The following is an 18,229-nucleotide window of genomic DNA, read 5'->3' as shown; positions in this document are numbered from 1 at the left end:
CCTTGTTGAACCAACACAAAGAGGCACCAAAACACTTTCCCGGACTTTCAGCTTCATCATATCACGATTGTGGAATGACCTTCCCAACTCCATCCGTGAAGCTGACTCACTCTCTGTCTTCAAAAAATGACTAAAAACACATCTTTTCCATGAGCACTTAACCAGTCATTTAAAAAAAAAAAAAAAATTCTTGTTGTACTTTTAATCTGTTTTGAATACTATTGTGATATTAATGAAACTTTGTAGTATGGCACTTTTCATACCACTGTCTCCTTAAAATGATTCACATTTTATTTTCCTCTCTTGTAAGTCGCATTGGATAAAAGTGTCTGCCAAATGAATGAATGTATATGTGACATAGGTTTATCATGTATTGTCTATTGTAAATCCAATCTAAAATCTAAATTGCAATATGTGCAGTGATGCATTTTATAAATAATTGTGCTTTGAGTTTGGGATTTAACACCTTGAAAACTGCAACAAAGTATGCTAAGAACTCATGAATAAAATTCAGTAAAAATATTGACCAGAGAGGATGTTGGCTGAAATATTTTAAGACTTAAACTGTGTTTAACTGACTTTCTAAACCAGGAGTAAAACCAAGTATAGATAAGAGGATTCAGACACGAGATAACGTACAAGACCCAAATGAGAAAATCTGCTGTGTTGGGTGGGATCACTGTGTTGTCTGTTAAAGTCAAGATATAGTATGGAATCCAGCAAAGCAGATACATTGCCACAATGATACCTAAAGTCAGTGCAGACTTGTTCTCAGATTTCCTCCTTACAGAACATTCCATTTCACATTTTCCACCCTTAATCAGATAGTTAATATCTCTCACTTGTTGTGCAACATAAAATATCCTCAAATATAAAGTTCTGATCAGGGTACTAGGAAGCAGGAAGGAAAAGATTAAATCAGTAACTCTCCATTCAAAATGAAGCAGCACAATACATTCACCATAATACATATCTGTTCTGTGTGAGATACTTATAACAACTGCAAAATTATAAGCTGATGAGCAAAACCAGCAAAGACAGACAATAATTAAGGTTCAAGTTGTGGTTATTTTCTGTGAATAATGTAAAGGGTGACACACAGCCACATAACGATCAGCAGCAATGAAAACTAAATTATTAAGAGATGCTGTAAGGAGCAGGCCCATTATTAATATAAACAGTCTACAGAAAGTGTCTCCAAAGTACCAACATGTTTCAGTCAGTTTGATAGCCTCTATGGGCATGAGTCCAATAAGCAGGTAATAAGCGGGTTGGTTGGAGTGTGGAGCTTCTTGAAGTGAGAGATGGAGATGATCACCAGCAGGTTAAGAAAAACAATACAAGCTGACATCAGTGAAAAAAACATGTACATGAAATCGTATTCATATCTAAATCGTGTTCCCTTGATACACGATGAGCTAATGACTGGAAAGCAGTATTCAAGCAGATTCTCGTTATCCTCTGTCTCATAGGCCATGAGTTAGTCTCCACCTGTTAGGAGTTTGATCTGCTCTCCTTCTTGTCTTTTCATTTATACAGTGTCTGAGGCAGGCTGGCCAACCCATCTACCTCCCACTCTGATGCAATATAGTGATTCAATCAATGTTGTTTGATTGTTGTTTTGCTTTTTATTAGATGGGAAAGTGGAGTGTAATGGCAGCAAAGTCGAGGGATAGAAAAAATGGGATTGGGTCATAACCCAGTCCAGATTCAAACACGGGTCCCATTGAGAACAACATCTCTTTATATTTTGTGAGAAACACACTACAGGACCTACTGAACCGCTGCTCTGACAAGTCAATCATAGTTTATTAATTTATTTTTATTCTGTCCCAGATGTGTTTCATCTACGCAAAGTTGACAGATAGCTAACAGGAGTCAGAAAAGGTCAGATGCAGTAGTAAAGTTGAGGGTTTTTACTGTTATGCTCTTTCCTCTTCTTTTTTACTTTTTTGTAAAACTGAAACATACAAAGTTTACAAAAGTCTTGTTACAAAATTTTCTCAAAATAAACACAAATGAATTTCCACTGTTTACTAATATTATCTGAGCACATATACCAAAAGACTACATTCAGCTCTGCTTAGTGTTGTTACTTTTGTTAACGAATCACCGTAGAATAGTTTTTAAACCCAAACTTATGAATTACAAATATTATATAAAATATAACTAAAAAATAACAAACGAATGTGTGCCATGACGATTTTTTTAAAAGAGTGCAGAGTCAGGTTCCAGAAGTAAAACTCCTATAATTTTTTTTCCATAGATGATGATTTGTATTTTAACAAAAACTTATAAACCTTTAAAGATAGACCTACTTGAAATTCAAGTTTCAGGTAGTACAAAGGGACCCCGAACAGGGCCCCAAATATGAATGCTCTAGAACACTTCTGAATGGTTTTTTTTTTACAGCTCTAGAATATATGCTTCCCCTCAATTGACTCTGCTCAGGCCCAAGACTCCTTCTGACTCTGAGAGCAAGAGAGCTGTGTGTGAGCAGTTAAAAAAAAAACTCTTAAAGAGTTTCTTTCATTCTAGAGCCTTGTCCTCTTAATATGATGTTTTTGGGGACCTCAGACTACCATAGTGTGACATTTGGGGACCGTGGGACCTTTCTAGAAAAATCCCACCTACAATGTATTCCATTCATTTTATATACTGGCTTCGTGGACTGTGCTCAGGAAGGTCCAAATGTCCAGAAATCAACATATGCGTATCGTCAGGGCATGCTCAGACAGTGTCCTGAGTTTCTGACACAAAATTTGCCCCTCTAGGGACGGTGTCCACAAACCCATTATGAAAATTGCATTGGTTTAAATGGCAAGTGGGACATCTAGAAAAGAGGGGTCAAAAGGTTTCAGTCTCTTGAAATTCTAAATCCCGGTAGTCCTGGGGGCCCCCGATCGAGACCCCAAATTTGGGGGCTCTAGAACTTTCCAGAGTGAATTTCCCACCCCTAACCCTAGTTGACTCTGATCATTCAAGAGGCTCTGTTTGGGCATGATTTGAACAGGGCTGTGTGAGAGATTCTTGCATAAATGGCCAAATATATATATATATATATATATATATATATATATATATATAATTTATTTTGTTCTAGAGACTTGCAATCTAGATATGACCTTTAGGGGACTTATGGCTACCAGCGTGTGAAGTTTGGGGCCTATGGGACCTTTCTAGAAAAATCCCTCCTACAATGTATTCTATTCATTTTAAATACGTGCTTAGTGGACGGTGCTCAGAAAGATCCAAATGTCCCTAAATCGACATATGCGTATCGTCAGGGCGTCCACAAACAGTGTCCAGAGTTCCGTGACCCTTTGACCTCTTTTGACACAAAATTTGCCCCTTTAAGTATGGTGTCCAAAAACCCATTACGAAAATTACAATTGTTTAAATGGCAAGTGGGACATCTAGAAAAGAGGGGTCAAAAGATCGCAGGACCTTGAATTCGAGATTCTTGACTGACAGGGGCCCCCAAATCACATCCTAGAATTTAGAGGCCCTGGGTGTTTGCTAAGTATTAAAGCCTCTGATGAATGTACTGCTGTAAACGGGCCTACAGGGCAGGCTGTCTCATTGATTCCTTTCACAGGCAGAAAGATCTTTTGAAAATAATGAAAAATACTTTTCTGCGTCCTAGGCCTTAGTCCCCTTAATCTGTTGTTGAGGGGCACTCGACGTGTCTCCATGTGAAATTTGGGTTCTGTCAGACCTACAGACGTGATGCCAGGCCTACATCCACGTACAATTTATACCATTCGTTTCTGTACTGTTTATGGACACCACACAGATAGGTCCAAATGACTCTAATTTGGTGCTAGATTGGCCGACTTGAGAGTGAAAAGTGACAGATATTTTTCTAGAATATTTTTCCTGTTTGTTTTTTCCTGAAGTACTTGCCCAGCACTGACTGAAATACAATTTCAATATGTTGTTCACGGGGGCTCAATGAGTGAGCATTCAAAGCCCCTAGGGGTTTGCACCACATTTAAGGGTATTTTCAGTCTGTCACACAGGAAGTGTCCACCTGCAATGTATTTAATGGCCGCCAAATACATGGTCCATGGACAATCAGTTTTTTAAGCATATTATTCATTTTTTTTTACCTGTAAGGTGGATTAATGTATTAAACTGGATGCCCTGAGGTCATGCCCTTCTGCAATGTAATTAAATGTTAATGGGCTCTAAATACATTTTTAGATATACATACATACATATACTTATACATATTTTTTATGCAGATTTAAATATTAATGAGTTGTAAGTTACACAAATGGGTTCTACTCTACTTAAAGTGGTTACATTCAAAAAGGCATCCCACAAGATCATCTTGAGTGCTTTTTTAGACCTTCGTGCCACGTGAAATTCTCTACTTTGCCTCAGAGCACATGGCGGGTGCCTGCCGAGTGCCCTTTAAATTGATTTTTTAACCGTCGACTGAAACATCAGCAGAATAGTCTTGTTTAGGGCCCCTCGGGGTTCCACCCTGTCAAATTTGGGGTCTCTAGGACCTCTAGGTGTGATGCCGGGGTTGATCACACATGCAATGTATACCATTCATTTTTATACTGGTTTGGTGGACAGTGTTCCAAAAACTCCAAATGTCCCAAAATCGACGTATTCATCTTGTCGGGGTGTCCTCAGACCATGTCCAGAGTTCCATGACCCTTTGACCTTTTTTTGACACAAAATTTGCCCATTTAGGGACAGTGTCCAAAAACCCATTACGAAAAAGACATTGGTTTAATGGGAAAGTTGGACGTCTAATATAGAGGATTCTGCAGGTCCGAGGTCCTTGGACAATAGACAATCCATGGAAAATCATTTTTTTTAAGCATATTATTCACTGTTTTGACTTGTAAGGTAGATAAATGTATTAAACTGGATGCCTTGAGGGCTATTCAGTGTGTTTCATGAATAATATTACATGTAAATAATTGCAGAAGGGCACTTCATTTTTTATGCAAATTGGACATTAATGAGTTGTAAGTTACATAAATGGGTTCTATTGTGTTTTATAAGTACCTTAAAGTGGTTACATTCAAAAAGTTCCATATATATATATATATATAAGATAAGAGAGGCAATTTTTGCTCAAAAGCTCAGTCATACAGGAAGATCCCACCTGCAATGTATTTAATGGCCGCCAAACACATGGTCTGTGTACAGTCCTTTTTTTACACCAATTAGACCTAAAAGTCATGTATATATGCTTATTTGTATGCCCTTTGTGCAAAACAGGTGGTTCAATCAATAATATTTATTGTAAATGATAATTAAATTCATTTAAATTAAATGTCCATAAACCTAGTATTTGGTGGCCATTAAATACATTGCATGTGGGATGTTCCTGTATGACTTTGCAGGTGGGATTTTCTGTGTTCTTGCTATGTATTTAATGGCCACCAAATACATGCTTTATGAAGAGTAATTTTTTACACCAATTAGACATTATTAGGAATTAAAAGTCACGAATATATTCTTATTTGTATGCCCTGTGTGCAAAACAGGTGGTTCAATCAATAATATTTATTATAAATAATGATTAAATACTTTCAATTGAAATGTCCATAAACCTAGTATTTGTCATTAAATATATTGCATGTGGGATCTTCCTGTGTTTTTGCTAAGTCATACAGGAAGATCCCACCTGCAATGTATTTAATGGCCACCAAATACATGGTCTGTGTACAGTCATTTTATGCTAATTATACAGTCTTATGAGTTCTTAGATAAATTGGCTCTACTGAGTATGCTGAGTGCTGTACATATGGTTTAATCAGTCAAGTTTAATGTCAAGACTAATAAAAGATATATAAGTCAAATGTCCATCAACTATATATTTAACACCCATTAAATACATTGGAAATGGGATGTTCCCACATGCAATGTATACAATGGTTTCTGAATATTTGATTTGTGGACATCATTTTTATAAGGTACAGAATCAAATTATTGACTAAAAATAACTATGACTTTGTAACGTTGTTGGCTGCGGCAATGATGAAGACGATGATGAAGATGAGAACCCAAGTGCAGTTTATTTACAAAAGTGAATCCAAAACCCTAACTATAAACGTGATTTAACAAAAACATGAACTTGGCTTGGCTACAAAACAACATTCACATCCAACACATTCACATTCAGTACTAGACAACTAGACAATGCAAACATGAGGGCTTAAATACAAGACATGGGAGAACATAAACCAATGAACAAACAGAACTCATAACAAGCTAATTAAACAATAAACCAATGAAAACATGACACATGAACATGGAGGGAAAACAGAAATCACATGACAAGGGAAACAGGAAAACATGACATGAAACAGGAACTAGAATTTCAAAATAAAAGACATGAATCAACAGAATACACATGACAGACTTCCTCTTCAACGTGCACCCTTCAAAACCTCAAAAATCGACTGTCCATGAACCATGTATATTTTTGAATGGTATACATCACAGATGGGATCTCCATATCTCTACACTGGGACCATTTAGAGAGCTGAAACCTGTACACCTGTGCTTATCTTGGCCTCCCCTTTTCACATTTTGAATATCAAGAAGATAGAAGAAAGTTGGAGTTTTTTTGGTAAAAAATGTTTGACTTTCTCTGATCTTTTTCATATTTTCACCATTGAAAGGGGAGGCCAAGACAAGCACAGGAGCAGGTTTCAAGTTGTCCCAAGTTTGAGATGGGAAGATCCCACCTGCAATGTACAGTTGAAGTCAGAAGTTTACATACACTTAGATTGAAGTCATTAAAACTCATTTTTTAACCACTCCACAGATTTCATATTAGCAAACTATAGTTTTGGCAAGTCGTTTAGGACATCTACTTTGTGCATGACATCAGTAATTTTTCCAACAATTGTTTACAAACAGATTGTTTCACTTTTAATCAACTATATCACAATTCCAGTGGGTCAGAAGTTTACATACACTAAGTTAACTGTGCCTTTAAGCAGCTTGGAAAATTCCAGAAAATTATGTCAAGGCTTTAAACAATTAGCCAATTAGTTTCTGATAGGCTAATTGGAGTCAATTAGAGGTGTACCTGTGGATGTATTTTATGGCCTACCTTCAAACTCTTTACTTGACATCATGGGAAAATCAAAAGAAATCAACCACATGTCTGGTTCATCCTTGGGAGCAATTTCCAAATGCCTGAAGGTACTACGTTCATCTGTACAAACAATAGTACCAAGTATAAACACCATGGGACTACACAGCCATCATACCGCTCAGGAAGGAGATGTATTCTGTCTCCTAGAGATGAACATAGTTTAGTGCAAAAAGTGCAAATCAATCCCAGAACAACAGCAAAGGACCTTGTGAAGATGCTGGAGGAAACAGGTAGACAAGTATCTATTTCCACAGTAAAATGAGTCCTATATCGACATAACCTGAAAGGCTGCTCAGCAAGGAATAAGCCACTGCTCCAGAACTACCATAAAAAATCCAGACTAGAGTTTGTAAGTGCACATGGGGACAAAGATCTTACTTTTTGGAGAATTGTACTCTGGTCTAATTAAACAAAAATGTAACTTTTTGGCCATAATGACCATTGTTATATTTGGAGGAAGAAGGGTGAGGCTTGCAAGCCGAAGAACACCATCCCAACCGTGAAGCATGGGACTGCAGCATCATGTTGTGAGGGTGCTTTGCTGCAGGATGGAATGGTGCACTTCACAAAATAGATGGCATTATGAGGAAGGAAAATTATGTGGATAGTGTAAGGGGGTTCAGTGGGAAGGAGGCGGCGAGAACCGGCTTAATAATATAAATAATAATTTAATAAACAATTTAAACAAAACACACAACCAAAAACACACAGTACAGCTGCCTGCAATTCTCTCTCTCTCTCGAACTGTCGTCCCCGGCCGCCTTTATCCCTCGCGCGCCCCATCAGGCTGATTGGGGACCGGGTGTGTCTCATTCCAGCCCGGCCCCGCCCTCCTCGGCTCTACAGATATATTGAAGCAACATCTCAAGACATCAACCAGGAAGTTAAAACTCGGTCGTAAATGGGTCTTCCAAATGGACAATGACCCCAAGCATACCTCCAAAGTTGTGGCAAAATGGCTTAAAGACAACAAAGTCAAGGTATTGGAGTGGCCATCACAAAGCCCTGACCTCCGCCTGATAGAATATATGTGGGCAGAACTGAAAAAGCGTGTGCGAGCAAGGAGGCCTACAAATCTAACACAGTTACACCAGTTCTGTCTGGAGGAATGGGCCAAAATTCAACAACTTATTGTGAGAAGTTTGTGTGAAGGCTACCCAAAATGTTTAACCTAAGTTAAAAAATCTAAAGGCAATGCTACCAAATACTAACAAAGTGTATGTAAACTTCTGACCCACTGGGAATGTGATGAAAGAAATACAAGCTGAAATAAATCATTCTTTCTACTATTATTGACATTTCACATTCTTAAAATAAAGTAGAGATCCCAACTGACCTAAGACAGGGAATGTTTTCTACGATTAAATGTCAGGAATTGTGAAAAACTGAGTTTAAATATATTTGGTGTATGTAAACTTCTGACTTCACTGTATATATGCAATTTGATATCTGCAATTCATCATATATTAAGACATCATATTTACTGATGGAATACATGGAATTTGTGCATTTTTAAAAAGCTAAAATGTGATCAAAATGATGAAATAAAATTACAAGTTGCAAGCTCCAGAGAGGATAAAATTTATTTATTGTATTGATTTAATTATTTTTTTGGTTCCACCATTTATTTTGAAGCTTTATTAAATTTTAGATTGAGGTAGAAACCTAGGCCTGGAAGTATTATTGTAGCCCAGAAAGTGGAACTGTAAAATCAAGAATTGAAGGGTTTTAAATTTGTTCAAATCTGTTTAAATTCAACTCTTGGCTGTGTTGAAGTACCCTAGAACAAGAACCTGCTTCTGTAATTCATGATGTAATATCTTGTGAGGTTACCTCTGCTGTTGATAAGGAAATGTGAGGTAGTCAGTGTAAGCTGATCTGAGGTTTGTAGTCAGCTCATCTCAGGTATCAAAATTGAAATGTAAACAATGTAACTTGAAGACAAATTATTAAATTACTTAAACAATTAAAATGGCCATGAATTGATTTGATATTTCCATAGATAAATGTTTGGTCTCCTAAAATTGCGGTTACTTGTATGACATTCTTTGTTTTGCTCAATTCACAAGCACATATACTGTAAACAAGTCACATAATTTATTGATACCTTTATCCTTGTAGCTACAGGAATACAAATTCAAGTGTGAAGTTTGCATTTGTATGTTAGATGCATGAAAATTTACTTTATCACCTACTTACAGTAAGTTCCTCTTTGGACAAGCATGTTCAGCATCTCTGAATACAGGTCTGTGAATACATGCTCTGATCAGAAAGCTCTCCCAGTATGTCTTTTTTACTTACTGCAGGGGTGAAAATGCACCTTTACCTAATTGAAATAATTGGCCTCCCATGTGACCATGTCCTTAACTTGTTGTAGATGGGAGATTTTAAAGCAGCAAGATCATTTTGTCAAGGTAATATAATCATCCATCAAGTGCGTCCTCCTTTACTTGTGGCCACAACTTCTTATGATGACGGAATGACATACTTTTATTGTGACCACAATTGTAATGAGTTAAACAGACCTGCATGACCTCAGCAATTGGGGATAAACAGAATGGAGATGATTGATAAAATAAAATGTTATTTTGAATTAGTAATGACATAAAGACGTTTTCATCTCTGGTGTTAAAACATGACTACATTATAAGTTAAAGGCAACTACAACGCATTCTGAGAGTAATTGGGCTTTGCCACTGTCTTACACTGTAGTTATACTGGTAGTGTATGTGACTCAAGTTCATGTTCACACATATGTATCACACGTTTCCTGTAATTATTAATTACCACAATAACATCTTTTTTGAGACAATAATTTGTTTTTGTCACAATGTTGCTTAAAAGTCGTATCTGGGGTTTCACTGTCAGGGTTGTGTGGTTTGTGCTTGATAATAGTGTCTCCTTTTGGCTGAAATATGACAGTTACACAGCAAACTCAACTCAAAATGAGTTCTACTCATTTATTAACATATTCTATGAAAGTTAATTTTCTGTAAATGACCAAATAGGTTTATTGTGTATTATCTATTATGAATTAAATCTATAATACAATCTAAATGGCAGCATATGCAATGGTGCATTTTAATAAATAATTGCTCAGATTTTGGACTTTACAAATTTGAAATACAATTGTGCTAAAAAAAAACATTAATGGTGATCTGTAAAAAATTTGACTCGAGAGGATGCTGGCAGAAATATTTTAAGAGTTAAGATGTTTTTAACTGACTTTCTAAACCAGGAGTAAAATAAAGCATAAATAATCGGATTCAGACATGAATTAACATACAAGACCCATATTAGAAAATATGCTGTGTTGAGTGGGATCACTGTGTTGTCTGTTAGAGTCAAGATATAGTATGGAATCCAGCAAAGCAAATGAATTGCCACAATGATTCCTAAAGTCAGTGCAGCCTTGTACTCAGATTTCCTCCTCAAAGATCCTTCTGTTACACATTTTCCACCCTTCATCAGAGAGTTAATAACTCTCACTTGTCGTTGTGCAACATAAAATATCCTCAAATGTAAAATTATGATCAGGATACAAGGAAACAGGAAGGAAAAAAATAAATCAGCAACTCTCCCTTCAAAACTAAGCATTACAATACATTCGCCATAACACATGTCTGTTCTGTGTGAGATAATTATTACAATTGCAAAGTTATAAGCTGAGGAGCATATCCAGCAAAGACAGACAGTAATTAATGTTCTAGCTGTGGTTATTTTCTGTGGATACAGTAAAGGGTGACACACAGCCACATAACGATCAACAGCAATTAAAACTAAATTACTAAGAGATGCTGTAAGGAGCAGCCCCAAGATGATTAAAAACAACCTGCAGAAAGTGTCTCCAAAGTACCAACACGTCTCAATCAGCTTGATAGCTTCAATAGGCATGACAATAAGTCCAATAAGCAGGTCGGCCACAGCCAGAGAGAGAATGAGCAGGTTGGTTGGAGTGTGAAGCTTCTTGAAATGAGAGATGGAGATGATCACCAGCAGGTTCAGAAACACAGTCCATGCTGACAGGAATGAAAAAGAAATGTACATGAAATCATATTCATATCTAGAGCGCCTTGCCTTGATACATGATGAGTTAATGGCAGGAAAGCAGTATTGAGTCTCATGATCCTCTGTGTCATATGCCATGAGTAACTCTCCTCCAGTTAGGAGTTTGTTCTGCTCTCCTTCTTGTACTTTAATTTATACAAAGTGTGAGTCAGGCTCGCCAACCCATGTGCCACCCACTCTGATGCAACATATTGGTTCAATCAATTTTTATTTATTTTGTTTTTTGGCCACACTGCATGGAAACTGTGGGGGAATGCTTTGCACCTGGTGAATGCGCTGTTTGTTTGCCTGTCCTGACTGTTTTGTCCTGTCAGGTTTAGCACCTGATTCGCTAAATAAATTATGTAGATCAGGCAATGGCACAAACTTGCCCACAAAATCTGTGCTGAACGCAACTTGCATGCTGCAATTCCAACCTTGCGGGATGGTTCTGAGCATTATTTTTCAGAGGATGCGGTCAGCACCCTGGCTCACTCTGCAAGGACTGTACAGCATCACACTACTATTGTCATCCAGACCTGAATCATCTCTTTAACATGCTGAAAGTGCACTAGTCTACACCACACATCTGGATATATGGCTGGTTATAATGCTCTTCTCCATAATTTGATCATTATTTGATGAACAAATAGAACAAATGTTAATTGCACCAGGCAAATAGCATTTTTTTTAAAGGCCCAATCTATAATGGCTCCTAATTTACACATAAAGGAGAAGTGTTTGCACGGAAAGGATTGACATTGACTTAATTTAAAAACTCAAGACATTAAGTACTCTAAGCATTTAATTGTTGCTTGTGCCTGCTTCAACAACATTGCAGGTGGTCAGAATATAATATCCGAAATTGCTCAGTGATTTTAATCCAGAATAACTTTCAAGCCCTTTTCCGGGGATTTGATTAAAACTTTATCCTTAGCAAAAGCAAGGCCATATAACGCTGATTGATACTGATGATGATTGCATAACCAAGCATTTTTCTAGAGTTCCCTTTTACGAAAGACTCGTAAAATAAGAAAGTCTGGATTTAACAGTGTTTATTGATATTTTATTACAAAATATATATTTTCTTAAAACTGTGCATGAATATATCCAGTACTTTATTTAAGAGATGTTACAACATGAATTGCGCCTTTTATTCAGTTGTTTTGAGTTGGCTAGTGGGATGCCTTCTTAAAGGAATAATTCACCCAAAAATGAAAATTCTCATCATTTACTCACCATCATGCCATTGCAGATGTGTATGACTTTCTTTCTTCTGCTTAACTCAAACTAAGATTTTTAGAACAATTTCTCATCTCTGTTTCTCCATACAATGCAAGTGAAAAGTGACCAAAACTTTGAAGCTCCAAAAGCACATAAAGGCAGCAAAAAGAAATCCATAAGACTCCTATCCCTAACCCTTCTGAAGATATATGATAGGTGTGGTTGAGAAACAGATCAATATTTAAATCTTTCTTTACTATCAATTTCCACTTTCACATTCTTCTTCTGTTTCTTTGCAATTCATATTCTTCGTACATATCGCCACCTACTGGGCAGGTAGGATAAATTACAGTACATTTCTGAAACATAGGATGGCAAGGGAAGACTAATTTATGTTAATGAGGAAAGTTCTTCCTGATTTGTTAGGGTTAGTTTTGGGGTTGGGTAATAGTTTCTTAGCCCTTTCCTCATGAATATAAATGACTCTTCCCCTGCCGTCCTACCTGGATGTAAGCCGTTAACCCATTAACCAGCATTTACAGTTTGTTCAACTAATATTATCGGTTAAAAAGTAACTGAGAGGTTAATTAAAGAAGCAACAGAGCTAATTTGATGGGTTTAACATGTAGGGTATGTTATGTACACATGAGGGCGCTGTTAATACATAAACAACTGTCTTCCTCTCAGTCTGAATGACAAGGAATGAAGCATGAGCTGTGGGACCATTTCATCCATGAAGATGACGTGTTCCTTTGCAAATTGTAAAACAGGAAAGTTTAGTAGTAGCATGAGGACAATGCTGTACCATATAAAAAACAAACCTCTACAACTAAAAGCATATGTTTACAGCCCTGCATTTCACTTATGTTTCAAGGGAACGGAAGGGGCGATGCGATGCGATGCGCTGCGAGATGTCAGTACCTGTCAGTGCTGTCAGCCGGCTACTATCATACTGACCCCTGACCATGTACTGTATATATATATGTTGATTCTTCTAAACAAAAATGATTAGGATTGACTAGCAGCACAATTTGTGGTTAGGCTATATTTTTATTCTTCCATTGTTAAACTGCCAAAGGTTTTCGCATCGTAGGTAAATTGGGCATGCAAGCAATCCATTCCGTATTTGTTTATTACGAAATGTATGAAAGAAATGTACAGTTGTTCATTCAAATGTTGTTGTAATAACTACTGCTAAATATGCACAGTTATGTTAGCCTGTTTTGTTACAGCCAGTATAGAACTTTGTCATGCCTGTTTGGTCATGGTCTGTTTGCTTATTGTTTAACAGGTTAATAATCAGTTAATGCTGGTGGAAATTGCATCCCTACATCCTACATTTCTGAAACTCACCAGTGGGTGTGGAGACTGAATGGCTCAAATGTACTTTGATAAAGATGACACATATACTATAGTAATTAACGCCTACTTAAAATCATCGCACCCTTGGCCCTGCCCACTGGCACTCAGTTCATACTCAGTGAGAGAGAGAGAGAGAGAGAGAGAGCAGGACAAATAGGCCTACTGTGGCCTCACTATTCCTGAATAGTATATTATTATTATATTATTTTTGTATATATTCATGCACTAAACAGACATATTTGACTGCTTGATACATATCTTGGGTCACTTTTAAAAGACACAGTGTCAAGTTACAACTCTGAAAAGGAGAAGCTATTCGATTTCATTCGAATGTGCCTCTTGTTGTTTTGAGCACATGGAAGAGTCATGGATGCATTCTTTCACCCACCTGCACTATTTTTAATTGCTGGTGTATGAAAACATCCACTAGATTGACGTCTTTGAATGTTTGATACGTTTCTGGCGATTTGATGCTGTATGTGTGCATCTAGTTCACACCATGCTTTGGACTATGTGTGTGCATCATGTGGATGTGTCTGCATCGTATTTCAACCTAGATTGCATGTTTTTTCGGCTCATATCAGTGTGGATTGCTTGTGAATCAGTCATAATACGATTCAAGCTTTGCAAAGCATCTTTTATTGAAGGATGGGGAAGTTACAAACTCTTGGAAAATGGTAAGTAAACAGTTTAATTCATGAATATTTCAAATATCATGACTGTTGGCATGAGTGTTAATTGTTGTGCTTGAGATGAACAGTTTAATATATTCGGATGCAATGTGTTGGATGTGCGTTATGTGTAAACCCTAAAATGTAGTTTTATAATATTGTGGGGTTGTCTCTTCTGATTGGGTTTCAAATATGGCTGATTTCGAGGTGCTGCACGATGTTAACCAATCATAACAGTGGGTGTTTATATTGAAGTTTTAAGGTGGCACATAGGCCAAAACTAGGTGTTCCCTATCTGTCACTCACTCGACGTTGTGTCGATGTAGTGACACTAGAGGTCACACTTGGGAGCCCCAAACACCTCAGATCTTTGAGAAAAGGCCAATGGGAATTGGTGAGTGGAATTTGCCACTCCCCTGAACATGGGTATAAAAGGAGCTGGCTCCAACCACTCATTCAGATTTTTTTCTTCGGAGCGGAGCAGTTGTGTTCAGTGAGCTGAATCCCTCTGCCGTTCCATTCATCTCTGATAGAAAGCTGTTGGATTTACGGCGCATTACAGCGGTTTCTCCCCCTCGTACACCGGTTCAGTGCAGAGAACGCCTCTGGGCGCTTCAGCAGTCTAAGAGAGTATATTCTTCCAATAAAAGAGTATATTTTCCTACTAAAAAAGTGGCACTGACAGAGAGTGTCTTTTTAAAGATGCCTTTACTTCTGTGTTTAATTCCTGGTTGTGGTCGTTACCTCTCCGCTTCCGACGGCCACAATCGCTGTCTCACGTGCTTGGGCAGTGCCCACGCGGAGGCAGTGTTCGTGGACGGGTCATGTCCTCACTTCGAGAACATGACCATGGCAACCATGGCTCCCCGCCTCGGTCCTTCTACCTTTTCCAGCCTTCACCAGAGAGTTTATGATTTTGACTTGTCGCTGTGCAACATAGAATATCCTCAAATATAAAGTTATGGATGAGCCAAGACTTCCACTGCTGGTCATAAGAACAGTATTGTAAATTGAACAGCAAAACCAGCAAAGACAAAGGCATACCGTAGTTTTCGTTGTTCTTTTGTGGGTACAGTAATGGGTGACACACATCCACATAACAATCAATAGCAATTAAAACAAAATTACTAAGAGATGTTAAAACGAGCAGCCCCAAGATCAATAAAAACAATCTACAGAAAGTGTCTACAAAGTACCAGCATGTCTCAATCAGTTTGATTCCCTCTATGGGTATCACAGTAAGTCCAACAAGCAGGTCAGCCACAGCCAGAGAGAGAAAGAGCAGGTTGGTTGGAGTGTGGAGCTTCTTGAAGTGAGAGATGGAGACGATCACCAGAAGATTAAGAAACACAGTACATGTTGACAGCAATGAAAACAACAAGTACATGAAATTGTATCTATATCTAGAGTGCCTCCCCTTGATACATGATGAGTTAATGGCAGTAAAGCAGTATTGAGTCTCATGATCCTCTGTCTCATAGGCCATGAATAAGTCACCTCCTTTTAGGAGTTTGTTCTGCTCTTTTCCTGTGCTTTCATTTATACATTGTCTCAGTCAGGCTCGCCAGTATATTGTTATTTGGCCAAACAACTATTGGGAAAGGGGGCCATTGAACCTTGCTCAGAATGTCTGTAAATCTGCCTGCTTTCTTTTGGTATAAGAAACAAATATATTTGGAACTAGTAAAAAATAAAAAATAAAAATAAAAACAAATTGCTTTCTTATAACTGAATTGTTTTTGCATTTATATGGTACTCATTCTTTAAGCTGTCATGTGTATTTAAAGCAACAGTGCAAATTATATGTCCTACATTGTAATCTTTTGAAATGGGTTAAATCATTTTTGCTACAATACGGCACTATAACCAAAGAATTTCAAAAGGCCAGAGCTGAGCACCTCATAGCTTTTTCTCCCAATGTCACAACCATTCAGTTTGTGGCAGTAATGCATGTTAAGCTTGTTTTGCCAACCACCAGAAAATAGAAGAAGAACAAATGCAGGTTCACCACCACAACATTGATTTGCTAGTTGGACATTGCAGTGGAGACACAGGAAAAACACTTTCCTGCAAAATTCAGCGTTCACAAGGGCACCCATTAGAGGATTATTTGTTTGCATTTTATTCATTCTCATTTCATTAGAGAGGATTATAATCTGTATGTATGTATATATATATATATATATATATATATATATATATATATATATATATATATATACGTATATATACGTATATATACACACCAACATTATGAGCGAACATCATTCGGCAGCATATTCAAACAACTGCAACTTCCAAAAACGCATAATTATTCCCATTCTGTTTCCTGTCTCCGTCTCTTAATATTTTCTTTAAAACTACTTAGAAAAATACATAAAATGAATATAAAGGTAGTTTTACTATAGTAATATTGTAGTAACCATTTTTTGGCAGAAAAATACTGTAACATGATGTTAATATACAGTAGGTGTCCAACCAGAATGACCCTTAGGCCTACTATTAATTTGATGATAAAACTGTAAATTCTCACACTTATGACTCTTTTGCAAAATCACTGCCAGGAGGTACAATGGGACACTTTTGGCACCATTGTTTTGTGTGAAGAAAGTGAGTTATGATGATTACTGTTAATATTATTACTTGTATTGTTTTTTTGTTTGTTTGTTTGTTTTTTACATTTTGATGTGTAGAAGGTGATCTAACAATGCAAAATTAATGGCAGCATTACAGTTATAGCTTAGTTAGCTCATGAATTGGTAGAATGCTAGAATGTCAGCCTTTTTCAATAAATGAAAACTGTTGCTTCATAGATATCAGTTATTTAATAATCTTAATCAAAATAAAAAAATAAAAAAATAAAAACCATTGTGAACATTCATAATTTTATTTGTTAGCCCTACTGAAAAAAACAAACAAACAAAAAAACAAAACAACAACACATTTAATTAATGGTGTTAATCTGTGTTATACAGTAATTGACCCGGCTTGTTGGTAGTGATAGACTATTATAGGGTGGTTCAATTGAACATATATATATATATATATATATATATATATATATATATATATATATATATATATATATACAGTTGTGCTCAAAAGTTTGCATACCCTGGCAGAAATTGTGAAATTTTGGCATTGATTTTGAAAATATGACTGATCATACAAAAAAAAAAAAAACAACTGTCTTTTATTTAAGGATAGGGATCATATGAAGCCATTTATTATCACATAATTGTTTGGCTCCTTTTTAAATCATAATGATAACAGAAATTACCCAAATGGCCCTGATCAAAAGTTTACATACCCTTGAATGTTTGGCCTTGTTACAGACACACAAGGTGGCACACGCATGTTTAAATGGCAATTAAAGGTTAATTTCCCACACCTGTGGCTTTTTAAATTGCAATTAGTGTCTGTGTATAAATAGTCAATGAGTTTGTTAGCTCTCACGTGGATGCACTGAGCAGGCTAGATACTGAGCCATGGGGAGCAGAAAAGAACTGTCAAAAGACCTGCGTAACAAGGTAATAGAACTTTATAAAGATGGAAAAGGATATAAAAAGATATCCAAAGCCTTGAAAATGCCAGTCAGTACTGTTCAATCACTTATTAAGAAGTGGAACATTCGGGGATCTCTTGATACCAAGCCAAGGTCAGGTAGACCAAGAAAGATTTCAGCCACAACTGCCAGAAGAATTGTTTGGGATACAAAGAAAAACCCACAGGTAACCTCAGGAGAAATACAGCACAATACGATGATACTTGAACAAAAATGAGCTGC

The 18,229-nt window shown here is 36.9% G+C and overlaps 2 pseudogenes; both read right to left on the bottom strand.

Annotated features, from left to right (window-relative positions):
- Positions 1–497: 497 nt before the first annotated feature.
- LOC127433431 (trace amine-associated receptor 13c-like) lies at positions 498–1,531 on the bottom strand (annotated as a pseudogene).
- Positions 1,532–10,285: 8,754 nt separating this feature from the next.
- LOC127433579 (trace amine-associated receptor 9-like) lies at positions 10,286–15,958 on the bottom strand (annotated as a pseudogene).
- Positions 15,959–18,229: the final 2,271 nt, after the last annotated feature.

Source organism: Myxocyprinus asiaticus, chromosome 43 (genome assembly GCF_019703515.2).
Source record: "Myxocyprinus asiaticus isolate MX2 ecotype Aquarium Trade chromosome 43, UBuf_Myxa_2, whole genome shotgun sequence".
In the NCBI taxonomy this organism is placed as follows: domain Eukaryota; kingdom Metazoa; phylum Chordata; class Actinopteri; order Cypriniformes; family Catostomidae; genus Myxocyprinus; species Myxocyprinus asiaticus.
The sequence above is the reverse complement of the archived record's forward strand: the minus strand, read 5'-3'. Positions and strand labels throughout refer to the sequence as shown.